The sequence below is a fragment of the Elephantulus edwardii genome, unplaced genomic scaffold (genome assembly GCF_000299155.1).
Source record: "Elephantulus edwardii isolate Elephantulus edwardi_28Jun2011 unplaced genomic scaffold, EleEdw1.0 scaffold00099, whole genome shotgun sequence".
NCBI lineage: Eukaryota > Metazoa > Chordata > Mammalia > Macroscelidea > Macroscelididae > Elephantulus > Elephantulus edwardii.
This window is the reverse complement of record NW_006399849.1, coordinates 1138339-1149150: the sequence shown is the minus strand read 5'-3', so window position 1 is coordinate 1149150 and position 10812 is coordinate 1138339.

Genomic DNA, 10812 nt, shown 5'->3' with positions numbered 1-10812 from the left:
AGGCCTGTATTGCATCAGTTGCTAGGATCATGTGGTTTTTGTTATTTGCTTTGTTAAGGTGGTGAATTATGTTGATTATTTCCTTATGTTGAACCATCCTTACATGCCTGTTATGAATCCCACTCGGTCATGATAAATTGTTTTTTTATGTGCTGTTGGATGCTATTGGCCAGGATTTTGTTAGGGATTTTTTAAAATTTATATTCATGAGAGATATTGGTCTAGTAGTTTTCTTTTTTGGTAATGTCTTTGCCTGGTTTTGGTATTAGGGTTATGTTTGCTTCATAATTCTGCGTTTCTATTTTTTTGAAATAATTTAAGTAGAAATGATGATAGATCTTCTCTAAGTGTTTGGGAATTCAGCTGTGAAGCCATCTGGTCCAGGAATTATTTTGTGGAGGATTCTTTTTATATCCTACTCAGTTTGTACTTTTGTGATGGACCTGTGCAAGTGTTCTATCTCTCTCCGTGTCTGTCTGGGTAAGGCACGAGTTTCAAGGAATTGGTCTATTTCCTCTAGGTTTTCAAGGTTATCAGAATGTAGTTTCTAATAGTATCCTGACATTATTGATTTAATTTCATCTGGTTTCATTGTGATGTCACCTCTATCATTTCTTAATAAAATTATTTGTGTCTTTTTTTGCCAATGGTTTGCCAATTTTCCCCTTTTTAAAAAAAATGTACACAGGTTTACTTAACAAGTTCGTATACATTGTTTTTCACACCAGATCTTACACCTTTTCTTTACCCACCCTGCCCTTCCCCATCAAATTGTGCAGCCTTCTGATTAAGCACCTCTCCCAATTCTCACACTTCTGCTCTCCCTCCCCTTATTGAATCATCGTACTCATTCTATAATAACGATCTTATGCAATATTTGTCTTTATGCGACTGAGTTAGTTCACTTAACATAATGCTCTACAGTCCCTCTCAAGTTAGGTAGTAATTTGCTGCATAGTATTCCATTGTGTGAATGTACCATAATTTCTCAATCTATTCAATTGTGGTTGGACACCTGGGTTATTTCCATTTTCTTGTGATGGTGAATAACATTGCTATGAACATTGGCATAGAAGTCTCTGTGCCTCAGTCTCATTTTCTCAGGGTATTCGAAGCAGTGGAATAACTGGGTCATATGGAATTTCTATGTTCAGCTTTCTGAGAAAACACCAAACTGCCTTCCAGAGCGGTTGTAACATTCTATAATCCCACCAACAATGTATAAGAGTTCTTACCTCATCACATCGTCTCCAACATTTATTACTTGCTGCCCTGCTAAACTTTACCACTGCTAGTGGGGTAAGGTAACTCATTGTGGTTTTGATTCTTATTTCTCTTATTGCCAGAGATTTTGAGCATTTCTTCATGTGTCCTGTCCATCCGAATGTCATCCTCTGTGAAAAGTCTTTTCATGTCTCTTGCCCATCTAAAATTAGTTTATCAGTCTTTTTCTTCTGGAGGCCTAGGAGTATTCTGTAAACTTTTATTATGAGACTCTTGTCTGAGAAGGTATTGCCAAATGTTTGTTTCATTCATTTGGTTTTCTTTTCATCTTGTTGGAAAAAGTTTTTTATGAGCAGAGAAATTTAATTTTTAGAAGGTCTCATTCATCAGTTTTGTCTTCAGATTTCTGGCTATATTTGGCAGTCTTTTTATACGGTATACTAGGGCTTCTAATCTTGATTGCAGTGTGTCTCTTAGGAACTTTATGGGTTGTGTGTTTTTTTGGACCCCTTTGAGAAACCAGCTCCTCATCTTGTTGTTTGTTTTCTGTCCCATTTTTTTAAACTCTTCTTCTTATCTTTTCCTTTCTTGTAGAGATTGTGGGATTAGACTGTTATTCTTTTTCTATTTGATGAAGGTGTTGAGTTAGATCATTAATTTTGCTTATTTCTTTGTTTTTTGTGTGTTTGCATATTGTTATGAACTGCCCCTTGAGGACTGCCTTAACTGCATCTCAGAGGTTTAGTTGTGTTGTATTTTCATTTGTTTCTGGAACTTTAAAATTTCATTCTTTATTTCTTTTATAACACAGTTAGTTGCATTCTAGCAGGGTTTATTTAGCTTCTACATGATACTTTTTATTACTTCACTGCTTTTTCCCTTAAGCTCTTTCTTTTCTGCAAAGGATGTGATTTTCTCTTCATGATTCATGGAAAGCTTTGGTGGTACAGGACTCTCAATTGGCAATTGTTTTCTTTCAACTTTCTGTATATGCCATCCCATTGTCTTCTTGGTTCTCATGCTGTTTTTAGTATTCTATCCTCATCTTTTATTTTGTAGAATTTGACTATAATATGTCTTGATGTTTTTCTTTTTGGAGCTAGTCTATTTGGTGTTCACTGAGCTTCTTGAGTGTGGATTTCTTTGTTCTTCCTAATACCTGGGAAGTTTCCTTCTAGTGCCTCTTCTACAATTTTCTTAGTGATTTTCCTTTCCTTTTCATATTCTGGAATTCTAATTACACATGTACTATTCCTTTTGATGTCATCCCACCTGGTTTTTTGTTTTTTTTTTTTTTTCATTTTATGTCTCATCTCTGATTTTTTTTCTAGAATGTTTCTCTTGAAGTTCTTGTCTTCCAATGCACTGACTCTCTGTTCCATCCCTGTGTCCTACTTTTTTGTCCCTCCAGTGTGTTGAACACTTTAAGTTATTTCAGTCTTAATATTCTGGATTGCATTTTCATGCATTTCTTTTATTTTCTTTTCTTCTTTAATTATTCAAGTTCCTCCTCATTATTTCTTCTGACTCTCTGTCTCTGAAGTATTGACCTTCTTAATGACTTCCATTGTTTCTTCCATCATTTGTGCTTTCTTCTGTAACTTTTCAAATACATCAATATATTTCTTCTGGTTCTCTGCCTATAGGGTATTTCTGGTTTCCATTGTTTCTTCTATAATTTATACCTCCTTCTGTAGCTGTTCAAATGACTCAATACCAATATATATCTTTTGCCTCTCTGATTCTGGAATATTAATTGGGTCTGAAAAATACTCTACTTTCATTATAGAAGGCTTAATTTGTATTTTCACAATGTTTGAAGCTGCCTCCTGCTTTGTTGGCATTATAGGAAGTTTTACTTTATAAGTGTTAGACTGTTTCTATTGTGTCTGTGTAAGTTGTTAATAATTCTTATGTTTGTGATGTTATTAATTAGTTGCCAGTAAAATGTTCAATATACGGGTGGGCCATTCACTTTACTAAAAGTCCTTTCTGGGGATGTTTGCCTTTCTTAAAGTCCTTCAGATTCTCTCTGGTCTGCAATGAAGCCCTTCAGGAATCTCCCTCATTGGGCTTGTCTCTCTCAAACTCTATTGTCCTCATTTGTTTGTAGAGTGTCAGAGAGTGTGAGACCAGGTACTCCACTTAAGCAATTTCTATTCTTTGAAGACAGTTCTCTTTCTAGCACTTCAGTGTGCCCTCTACCCTCTCTGTAACTCTCTGTCCCAAAATGCTTTCCACCTTGGTCCCTTGAGATGGCCTTCTGACAGCAGATATCCCCAGTGGAGAAGCTTTTTTCCAGGGGTGGTTCAAGCTCTTCTCTCCCTCACACCTGAAAGTGTTTGCTTTGGTTAAGAGCATCTCACCTGATGACATCTCTCCTGAATTCTGTTGTCCTCCTTTGTGGAATGGTGAGAGATCAGGGGTGATAATTCAAGTAGTGCCTGTCTGGGAATCCTTGAAAGCAGTTCTCTCTCTAGCAGCTCAACATGTCAACTATGAAAATGTGTTTCACCTCTGCTTGTAGCTCCCTGTCTCAAAGTCTATTGTCCTTTTGAGTTCCCAGGATAACCCAACAACTGCAGGGATCTCCAAATGTAGGAGATTTTCTCCAGGGGAGTTTCAATCCCTTCTCTCTCCCTTCAAGCTCTTCTCTCTCTCTTGTTTATAATTTACCAATGTGGCCTAGTGATAAGAAGCCGCTTTGCAATCCCAAGGCATGTGGTTTGAATCCACCAGCTGCTCTGCAAAAGAAGGCTGGGCAGTCTCCTTCCACTCAATTTGCTGCCTCTGAAAACTCATTGGACAGTTATTGGATTCCCACTCTATGGCACAAAACAACAACAAAAACAACAACAATGACATGTATTGTACCTTCTTGCCAACTCTTCATAATTGTTTGTGAGATATTTCAGACAAATCTAACTCTCCCAATAAGAAACCTTAGAGTTCTCTCTTCTATTGGTCTCACCAGCCAACTCACAAGCAAATCCCTTTTTCTACCTGAAATACAATTTTATAAAGTCATTCAACAAATATTTCTTTCTCAAGGGAAATAAATATGCAAAGAAATAAATGTAGTTTTTACCTCTCAAGATAATACTGATAATGCTGAAAATATGCATATAACCTGAGAGAAGAGGATGACTTTGAGCTTCTTTTCACACACTAATTTTCAGGAGAGAACAGACTGCAGTATAAAGAGAAGAGAGAGATTAAGTGTCTTTTATAAGTCTCACACTTTTTATATATAACCCTACTTGATACAACCACTAAGTGATAAATTATAACCGGCATAAAATTTTATCATCAAGAAATACTCAATTCTGACAGGTTAAACGTAATCTTCCCAAGGCGTACAACTAATACATGCTACAATCTGAATTTTAACAAATCTGTCTCACTTTGGAACAAAGGTAAGATTCATAGGACTCACACATTCACAACCTAAGTGCATATTTAGCAAAAGGATACAGATCCTGTAAAAAATTGCTTCTTTAATTAAAATAGTGTCCAGAAAATAGCGATATATTCTTCAGCTTGTGGGAATTTTTAGTACTTTCCATCTCAGGACCCAGAAGAACATATTGAAGAATGTGTTCTGTATTAACAAACTCATTTTAAAACAGTTTTTCAAATTTCAAGTATGTATAGGAAATGGGTAATGGAGAAATGAGGGACTTGAAAAGCATCTCATGATAGAACTAGTAATGTAGATGGTAAATTTCAGTGTGGGAGAAAAATGCTGAAAGGGTATAAAAAAAGCTCTCTGCAGATACTTGAAGACTTGTCATGTGAAAGAAAGCAAACGTTTGTTTTTCATGGTTTCATGGTTTTTGGCCATGGATGGCCAAAAGAATAAACAAGTATGTCTTGGGAAGTGTGCAGCCAGAGTGCTCTTTGGAGGTAAGGATGATGAGGCTTTGCCTCACATATTTCAGGCATGTTGCTAGGAGGCGGCTGTTCCTTGGAGGGGGAAATGATGATGCTTGGAAAGGTAGAGGGCTGGTGAAGGAAAGGCTTACCCTTCACCAGGTGGATTGATGTGATGACTGACACAATAGGCTCTACTATGTCAGAAAGTGTAATTATGGCACAGAATATGACAGGTCTGTTATTCATAGGGCCACTATAGGCCGTACTCAAAGCAGGGCTATTATTCCAAACACAATGGCAGGCAGATAGAATTTTAACACTGAGAACTAGGAAACTCCCACTTCAGAGCTTTGGTCTTTGCTATTCCTCTTGCCTGTGTGTTCACCCAGTAGATATTTGCATGAATCATAGTTGTTCTTCATTCAGATCTCTGTTTAAATGCCACCTCCTAACAGAGATATTCCTTGACCACCATATCCAGCGTGTACTTTGCCTTTATTGAGTTGCTATTTTTATAAAACCTATAAAAGCCTGACTTTTATAGGACCTATAAAACTGCCTTTATTATATAAATATAGTTCTGTCTTATGCACACGAATGCCAGCACTGAATGGCAAAAACATTATTTTGTTTACTGACTTATCCTCCATTCTTAGAACAGGGCCTGCCAAATGGTAGACTCTCATAGATAATCATAAAATCAATTCATACTCCCCAAGTACAGTTTCTTGGGAAAATATCCAAAGCAGTGATCCTTGATACAAAAACAATTATTAGTAACCTAATAATTATTGTTTTAATACAATAATTCAGCCTTAAAAGCAAGAGCATCCACTGACCCATTGTCCCAAATCTAACGTTTGTTTGTTCAGTACTATACTGAGAGAATGTCATTGCTGAGTACTTAATAATATCAATGTGTAAATTTAAAATGTTGTATTATAATGTTGATCTATAAAAAAAATTATAGTATGGCTAGCCATTTTCAAGACATAACTCTTGTTGTGGCTAGGTGCCGTCCAGCAAATTCCAACTCTTAATGACTCTGTGTATGGAGATTGAAATCTTGTTCAGTCTTGCACCATCCTTACAATCTCCACTATGGTTAAGCTCATTGCTACAATCAGTCACTGTTTCGGTATATCTTTTGAGGGTCTCTGCTGGTCCTCCACCTTTCCAAACATGTAGAATGTCCAAAGTATGTGAGAAGAAAAAAAAAATTCTTAACACTTTTATATCTAAGAAGTACCTTGGATGAATTTCTGCCAAGATATACTTACTTATTCCCTTGAAAGTTGATAGTATATTCAATATTCTTCACCAACAACATAATATAAAAACATTAATTCTTCTTCCAGATTTCTTATTCACTGTCTAGTTTTAACATGCACATGAAGCAACTGAAAACGGTGTGGCTTGGATCAGGTGCACCTTACACTTCATACTGACTTCTTTGCTCTGCACTACTTCAAGGAAGCATTGACAACAGATTTACCTAATGTAATAAATTGTTTTATTTCTTTACTGCTGCTTCCAGGGTTTGATTATACATCCAAATAAAATGAAGTGTGGCAACTTCAATCTTTCCTGTGTTTTGATAGTGTTGCCTATCAGTTCAGCTGTCAGGATTTATTTTTTTTAATGTTGAAGTGTAATCCATCCTGAAGGAGTTGTTATGTGCCTTTGGGTTGTCTGTGACTCATAGGTACCCTATGTAGAATAGCTCTGAGGCCTGCCCTATCTTGAGCCAATCTCACTGACTCTGACACATATACCCGTGTTATGCCAGTTACTGTGTCAATCCATCACATCCAGGATCTTTCTTTCCTGTGCTGTTGTCTCTCCACTCTTCCAAGCATTATGTCCTTCTCCAAGGAGTGATCTGTCTTGGCCACGTGCCCAAAGTATATGAGCCAGACCTTCAAAATCCTAGCCTCCAGGCAGAAATTTGGTTTCCTCCTCTCCAAAGCAGACCTGTTTGCTCTCTTGGAAGTCCATGGTATGTTTAATATTCTTCTCCAGCACCACAACACAAACTCATGAGTTTTTGTTCCTCCTTAGTGCTCGATGCATAGTAATTAATTGTGCAGACCGTGCCTTGGATCAGACACACCTTAGTCTCTAGACTGACATAATTACTTTCTAGCACTTTGGAGAGATCCCTGACAGCAGACTCCTCTAATGCAACTTATCTTTTGATTTCCTTACTTCTGGTGCCAAGAACGTTGATTGTGAAGCTCAGCAAGTTGAAATTATTAGTAATCTCAAACTCTTTTTCATCTATCATGGTGCTGCTTTATTAAGTGCTTCACAGTTTCAACAAGGAAAGCTGTGTCATCTGCATAACATAAGTTGTTAATGAATCTTCCCTACAACCTATGTTCTTCCTCTTTTTTAAATTCATATATACGTTCCACAAGGATATCCTTAAGTGTTATAGAATTTTCATTCTTTTCAATATTATCCATAATTTGTTATGATCTACACAGTCAACTGTCTTTGCACAGTCAATAGTGCACAAGTAAACATTTTTCTGGTATTCTCTGCTTTCATTCAAGATCCATCTGATATCAGCAATTATGTCCTTTGAAAATTATATTTTAAAGTTATATAATATGAAAAACAGCAATTCTAAATTTTAAATTAAAGATTTGTAATATGGCTTTTCAAATAAAAATTTGAAAAATTCTTTGTGAAATAAATAAGTATAGGACATTTTAGGATGATGACGTTTTATCTAGACTTTTCATAAGTTCTTGTGAATTTTATCACAATTATAGGTTTATTAGGTTGTCAAATTGGGGCTATTGTCCCTCTCTCGGCTGAAGAGTAGATATTTTTTATTACCATGAAGCTAAAATTTCTGCACAGCAAAAAGAGAGAGAAAAATCTGAAATGTCTTCCCCATTATTTTCCTGCAAATTCCATACTAAAAATGTTTATCTACTATCTAATTTAAAGTAAGTTGCATATGACTAGTGGCTGTCCCACTAGAGAACACATATCTAGAAGGTTTCTAAATACAGTATTTTACAGAATTACTATAGTAACTGAAATAAAACATTACCCAGTTCTTCATCCTGTCTCCAAACAAATTAGAAACTAACAGTTCGTTTAAAGAATAGAGTTATCAGTGTTGCTCAAAAAGAAATTCCATGGTAAAAGAAAAGTACTAATATATCCAAAATGTTAAGGAGCAAGGATGTCAGTGTAAAGACTAAGGTAAGCTTGACTGAAATTACAGCATTTTCAGTTGCTTCCTTTATATTTTAAAATTTGACAATGAATAAGAATAACAGAATATTTGATACCTTTGAATTGTGGTGTTGGAGAAAAATGTTGAATATTTTATAGATTGCTGAAAGTAAAAAACACATCTGTCTTGGGCAAAGTGCAACCGATGTGCTCTTTAGAAACAGGGAAGGTGAAACTTTGTCTCACATACTTTAGGCATGCTATCAGCAAGCGTCAACCCTTGGAAAAGGATACCATCCTGGGAAAACTAGGGGTTTGTTGTAGGAGAGAAAGACTCTCAACAAGATGATTAACATGACTATAATAATGGAATCAAGTATAGCAGAGACGTTGAGGATGCTGCAAATAGGAAAAGGATCTGTTCTGTTGTTCATAAGGTCACTATGGGTTGTTCACCTAACAACAACAATAACTCACTGCTGTCAGGTCAATTCTATGGTAACAACTGTGCAAAGCGGAATTGTCCATAGGATTTATAAAAGCTGGAAAATCATTAAGGATAAGACTGTTTCAGCCTTCTCACTCAAAGCTATCATACTGTAGTATATTAATTTGACCATGGAATTTATTTTTGAGCCACAGTGATGACTGTATTTTTAGTGAACTATTTTGTTTAATTTTTTTGGAGACAGAATAGAGACCTTGATGTTTTCTTTCAGTTCTAGTGCTGCTGTCAAGTACTGTTTTCAGAAGCCCTCAAGATTCAAACCACTGACTTTTTGGTTAACTGCCGAATGCTTTAACCACAGTACACCAGAAATCCTTAGAGTATAATTAGATGCCATTTTTCAACTACTGGACTGACAAAGACCAAGAAACTTAGCATATTTCTTCAAATTAGCAAAAGAGTGAGGGCTCAGACCCTGCTATTTGTTTACTTGTGATAGGATTACAAATTAGCCCAACTTCTTACAAGGGAGTGTTGTTGATATTGTTAGATGCCATCTGGTCGAGTACAGCTCATAGCGACCCTATGAACAGAAGATCTGAAATCAGTACTGTCCCGCACCATCCTTACACTTGCTAACACACAAAAGACCATTACAGCCATCATCTTGTCAATTCACCTGGTTGACTTTGCCGACCCTTCATCCTTCCCAACATCATGTCCTTCTCCAAGGAATACCACCTCCAAACAACATGTCCAAAGTATGTTAGGTGACTTGGGTAATCAGGATGGGTGTATCGGAGACGGTGCGATTGGCACAGGACAAAGCAGAGTTTACGGATGTTGTACATAGGGTTGCTATGAGTCGCAAGCGACTCAACGGCACATAAGAACAACGACATGTTAGGTGAAGGAAGTCTCATCACTCTTGCCTCCAAAGAGTACGCTGGCTGCACCCTCTCCAAGACACATCTATTTGTTTTCTTGGCTGTCCATGGAATGTTCAGTGCTTTTCTCCAACACTACAGCTCAAAAGCATGAATTCTTTTTCTGGCATCCTTATACATTGTCCTGGTCTCAGATGCCATAGCAAGTCATCAGAAAGACCATGGCCTGAATCAAACACATCTTAGTCCTCAAACTGACATCATCACTCCTCAATGTTTTGGAAAGGTCCCTAACTGCAGATTTTCCCACTGCAATGCATCTGCTTATTTCCTGACTGGTAGTATCAAGGGTATTAATCATGGATCCAAGTAAGATGAAACTGTTGACAGTTTCAATCTCCTCTCTATCCATCATGACTCTGTCTATCCATCCAGTGATAAGAATGTTTTCTTGATATTGAGACACAATCCACACAGAAGGCTGAATTCCTTGATCTTCTGCAACAAGTGCTTCAAATCTTCCTTTCAGCAAGCAAAATTGTGTTATCTGCATAATGCAAGTTATAGATGAGTCTCTCTCCAATCCTCCAATCCTGATGCCACACTCCTCTTCCTAGAGTACAGCTTCTCAGATAATTTGCTCAGAATATAGATTGAACAGGTATAGAGACAGAATATATCCCTGACACACTCCCTTCCTAATTCCAAATCATGCAGTGCTCCTCTGCTGTTTGCACAACAGCCTCCTGGTGCAGGTATGGGCTCCTAAGGTGCACAATCAAGTGCTCTGATATTCATAGTTGTGCAAGAGAAAATTTCAAATACAAGTATCTCTTGTCCAGTAATTCCTTTTTGTGATGCTGACCTACAGATATACTTCAACTTTATTAAAATAAATGCAGTAAGATAATAAGTGCAGCATTGTTTGCAAGAGAATACTGTAAACAATTTCAGTGTCCATTTTCAGAGGACTGCTTAAGTAAATTAAGCAACATAAATCTATGCCATGAAATACAAAACAGTCACTACAGAGGTTAAGTCAGATTTATAGCCAGCGTTGGATGATCAGATCAGAACAAGAAAGCACTTCATGGTTCAAAATCTGAAAGGTATACACCAGGAATGCATTCTACCTCCACAGTTTTTCAATCTGTATAGAGAACAGATCATCCAGGAGACTGT